The sequence below is a fragment of the Propithecus coquereli genome, unplaced genomic scaffold (genome assembly GCF_000956105.1).
Source record: "Propithecus coquereli isolate 6110/MARCELLA unplaced genomic scaffold, Pcoq_1.0 Scaffold17, whole genome shotgun sequence".
Taxonomy (NCBI): domain Eukaryota; kingdom Metazoa; phylum Chordata; class Mammalia; order Primates; family Indriidae; genus Propithecus; species Propithecus coquereli.
Window position 1 is genome coordinate 5,809,538 of NW_012141635.1, and position 5,432 is coordinate 5,814,969.

Sequence of the window (5,432 nt, forward strand, 5' to 3'; positions counted from 1 at the left end):
GTGCTTTAATTTCACAAAACCGTAAGAGATAGATTATTGCTGGCTCCATTATACACATGAGGAGACCTGAGGCTCTGAGAAATTATGCATAACTCTCACCTCACAGGGTCTTGGGTGAGCCAGAGTGGGCACTGGGTCCCCAAGGCTTGATGCTGGGATAACTTAGCTAAAAGAGGCTCAAAGTGAAGTGAGTTTCAATTGCAATGAAGTGGGTTGGAATCTAGGTTCTAAAGAATGTTGGGAGTTAAGAGAGGAACAAGACAGAAAAATAGAATGCTTAGGAGCAAGTAGGCATAAACTAAGCAAGGAAGATTCTGGATAATTGCCACAAAGCAATAGAACTGTTCACATGTCCAAGATTCATGTTTACTGGCAACTGGGTGTGATTGGTCTGAAAATGCTGAAGCTAGGACTTGAGTAGAGGTCTTCTCCCTCAACGTCAAATGCTGTTTACATCAGTTTTTAAGGTTTAAAGTTCTTGGTTTCCTTAATCCATTTTTATGAATTGTAGACATCATTCTCATTTAAGAGTTTAATTAATAACTTTCCTGTGTAGCTCAATCTTGGAAGAGAATTAGGAATCAACGTAGAAATAGAATATTTACTAAAATACTTATTTCCATTTTTATGTTAGCAGCAAAAGGGCAGAGGAGGTGGAAAGAAATTAGGGGGCATATTGCTTCAAATACCATGGCTAACGGGGTGCACCTTGTGTTCTCTGGCATCCGACAGGGCCATCCTCTGCTACCTAGTCTTGCCAGAGCCTGAGGCTCCAGTACTTGGAAGAGCAGCTGAAGACCTACCTGCTCAGGTCAGACCCACCTGACCAACCCTTCCAACAAGGCACTGAAGAAAGAAAGAAAGAAAAGAAAGAAGGCAAGAAAACTGCCTCCCAGGAAGGGTGAATTATGCAGAGAAAACAATCCTTTGTTTCCTGGGAGAAGGTTAAAATGATTCACAAGAGGGGGAAACATGAATAAATATGACACAATGGCAATATTTTGGCCTAATAATAAGAATGTGATTTGGAAGACTTTTTTATGATTTCTGTTTTGGGAGAACTATTTTAAAATCTTTCACTGGCCAAGACAGACCTGGTAGTTAGCTAGACCGATTAATTTTACATCTGCTCTAACACAAATAGCCAACAGGCATATTATTTCCAGATTCCTAAAGGTTGGTGAATAGCAGTGGAATTAATTCTTGAGTACCTATGAGAACACGCTCTGCCATTATTTATGTCCCAGTGTGTTTTTATTCTAGGTGACACTCAGCAGAGCTGCCAGTTGCAGTCCCTGGTTTCTTACCAAGGCAACCTGATCCTTTTAAAAATTGGAACTAAAAGGTTTTGTAGTCTGTATTACAAGGATGCTACAAAAATTGTGAAATACACCAAAACTGTCACCTCGGATTTGGTTTCGATAAGCTCCTAATAACATAATTATTCCAATTTTGTTAACCATTGGTTTTCCTCATGGGATTTATCCTGAGACTCAGTTCTCCATCCAAGTCTAACCTGACTGGGGAAAGGGGACATATATTTCTTTAAGTATCACATTTCATTACTTTAGCATTGAATTGAACACTATTCAAATAGAAAGAATAGAAGAATACCTCTGGAATCCCAGGCCTTCAGAGAATATCAAGATGAATTAATTATAGTCCTTGCCCCAAGAAGTGTATAATCTAGCTGGAGACTAAGGCAGTAGGCTATGATAACTTACACAAGAGAGCTTCGAACAAAACATAATGTGGATTCAAAACAAAAAGATAGATTGAGAGATAGAGATTGTTGCAATTGATAATGGCCTTGAAAGATTTTAATAGGAACCTGTGGAGGGGGTGTCGGGGGAATAGAACGTTATGGAGGACATCCCAGAGGGCAGGAACGCATGGAATACTCACCCTGTTGATCTATAAGAACTGCATGACTTATCCTTTCTTGCAAAACCAAACTGAGTATTAAAACTGCTCTGTAGGCCGGGCGTGGTGGTTCACGCCTATAATCCTAGCACTCTGGGAGGCCGAGGCAGACGGATCGTTTGAGCTCAGGAGTTCAAAACCAGCCTGAGCAAGAGCGAGACCCCGTCTCTACTAAAAAGAGAAAGAAATTAATTGCACAACTAAAAATATATAGAAAAAATTAGCCGGGCATGGTGGCGCATTCCTGTAGTCCCAGCTACTTGGGACGCTGAGGCAGGAGGATCACCTGAGCCCAGGAGTTTGAGGTTGCTGTGAGCTAGGCTGACGCCACGGCACTCTAGCCCAGGCAACAGAGTGAGACTCTGTCTCAAAACAAACAAACAAAAAAAACCAACTGCTCTGTAGATCTTTTAAATTTTGTTTTGTTTTAATCATCACTGTGGTTGATCACCAATCAGTAAGCCAATTCTTCAATCAGTGAGCATAACAATCAAATAGAATCTGAATAAATCAAGCTAGCTTAATGGCTAATAGGAATACACTGGATCTTCTATTAATGATTCAATTTGTCGTTTGCCAATTGATTCCAAAGTTGTGGTCTAGGAATACCCAACATGTAAGGAAAGCTGGAAGTCAGAATTCACCTCTCAGTTCATATGAACATGCCATTATGTAAGGCCACTGCCTCAACTTCCCCAAGAGGTTATCCAGCAACCACCTCCCTGAGAAATATTAGTAATGAGTATTTACTTGTGAAGTTTCATCATCCAATGTCCATCTTTCCTTTCCCACTGAAATATCTTTCCTTCGGAAATGTTGCAGAGGAAAAGCAAACATAGCATAATATACATGATAATAACCCAGCAGAATTAGCCATAACCAAGAAGAGGGGCTTCATCTAGTACAAGAGAGGTGAGGTCTCTATACCTGGACTTGGATATCCTCAAATGATCACCTTTTATATATTTCTAGGTTCCCTGGCTGGGAAAAGAGGCTAATTCAACTCACCTACATAACTCAGACAGGATGAGAAGATTAATTATTCAGGGTTCATTGAGTGCTTTCAACATGAAAAGCACGATGTATGTTACAGACAGGGGGCTGTGACTTCAGGGGACACAATAAACAGCAGGCACAAATGAACTTTTAAAAAACAAAGGCCCTATTCTCATGTAAATACTCCATAATAAAGGCTATGGAAAGAAAGCTGCAGGAAATATAAAATATAAACAGAATATTTTCCATGAGGAGTCAGCAGATTTTATCAAGTTAATAAATTATTACAATAGAGTATATAAAATGAAACTCATGCAGAATCAGACCACAGAATATAACGTGTGGCTACTGGGATTATCTGGTGGGAGAGATCTCATTGATTTTTGTAGGGCATTGGATCTGGGAGATTTTAAAATTAGGCAAGGATGATGACCCAGTTTGGGTGGGAAAAGCTTAGAGAATCCCAAGGAAGAATAGAGCCCAAGAAGAAGTCTCTGGGGCACAGTTATTTTTAACCTTTCAGACCTACATGACATAAAGAGAAGTGTGAAAACTGAATGCAAAGAGGAAACATTTTAAGAACTTCAGTATCCATTTCTCATTGTCATGACCCTAGCACAGATTTTAAAAGGACAGGAAAGTTTATTTACACTTAAGTAGAGATTTCAGGAAAATAAAAATCAACCTTGCTTTCTCATTTTTACCAGTATAAGAGAAAACAAAGTTGGGTGAATTTTCTCTTGGACTGTGATTAGACTAAGAAATCTTTGTACAAAATAAAGACCAGAAGCATCGAATACAAAATATATTAGAGGTAGGTATGGCATATTTATTATAATAATCAGTGGAAAATTTATAGAAGCACCAAGAACCTAAAGAAAATGTTTTGTGTATCAGTTAGCTACTGTCAAAACAATGCTGCAAAACAAGCAAACACAAAACCAGTGGCAGACAACAATAAGCGTTTGTTTTCACGGTTCTGTGAATCAGTTGGGGCAGTTTTGCTTCACACAGGAGATTGTATCTGCTGCATGTGTCTCTCATCCTCCTTGGATGAGTGGGCTCGCCAGGGCATGTTGACCTCATGGGTCTAGGCTCAAAACTGGAACTTCCACCCAATTCTATTAGCCAAAGTAAGGAACATGGCTAAGCCCAAAGTCACAAGCAGGGAAGTACACTCAACCCACGTCCTGAGGGTCCAGGAAAGGTAAAGAACCGAACCAAAGAATTCAGTCAACCACATTTGGTTTCAAAGTTACACATTTAAAAAGCTCTAGAAAAACAGTTCAGAGACAGAGATCATGATGGACCTGAGATACAGAGACACAAAGTTTTACCAAAGTATTTGTTATAATGATGATGTTTTCAACTGCCTTTCCGTCTAACTGTATATTTTCCTATGCATATAATTATAATGGCTGACACTACCTATTCTCTTCTAATTGATAAAAAAAAAATCTGAGGCATTTTTCTTTTTAAACTTAAGGAACTTATAATGGTTCTATAATACGGAGAGATTAGATTATCTGAGAAGCATTCCCACATATTGAGAGGTTTTGATATTGTTATTTCTGCATATTACAGGTAATTTCTTTAAAAAGGTTCTACCATATTGCTGGATCTAACCACAGAGGTGGATTCCACCTCCACGAATTTTGGGAGTGTTTTAAAGTCAATGAGGAGTGGAGGCAGCAGCCCCAGGATTTATGTACCATCTTCATCGACCCAATAAAATTCACAATAAGCTCTCAGAAGAATTAACATACTGAACACACTTTTAGCTCAATTACCCAGAGGATATTTTCCATTTGCAGTATCAACTGTCCTGGTACAAGTATTCATCTTTTGTCACCAGGAATACTAAAAATGGCTTCTTAAAATATAACTTTAACCCATCATATAGAAATATCGATAGTGCTCTGCTTTGGTAAAGAAACAAGCACTCTTTTGCACTGTTGGCCGAGAAGTCAATTTATACAAATTTTTGGGAAGGAATCTGGCAATGTAGCTAACTCATACGTGAAAACATCATACCCTTTGACCCAGTAATTCTACTTCTAGGAATGTATCCAAAATAATTAGCTAAGTATAAAAAGAAGTATAAATACAATGTTTATTGTTACATTGTTTACAATAATAAAAAAGCAGAATCTACCTAAATTCTCATCAATGGGGAATTTGTTAAATAAGTAATAAGACTTCATATCATGGAACAGCTATGGGAAAAGGCATAACTATGTATCTAATCATGTTAAAATACCCAAGGTGTATTACTAACTGAAGAGTAACAGATTAAAGACCAGAATAGTATATATAATATGTATGTATATTTTCATATATAAATTCCATATGGTCATATATGTATATATGAAAAGCTGTATGCCAAACTGTTCACAATAATAATCTCTTAGAAGAGAGGGTTGTTTTGGTGGTGTGGGGTGATGGTTACTTCTGTTTTTTCTTCATATATTATGATATAATTTGGATTATTTATAAACAATATGTACTGCTTT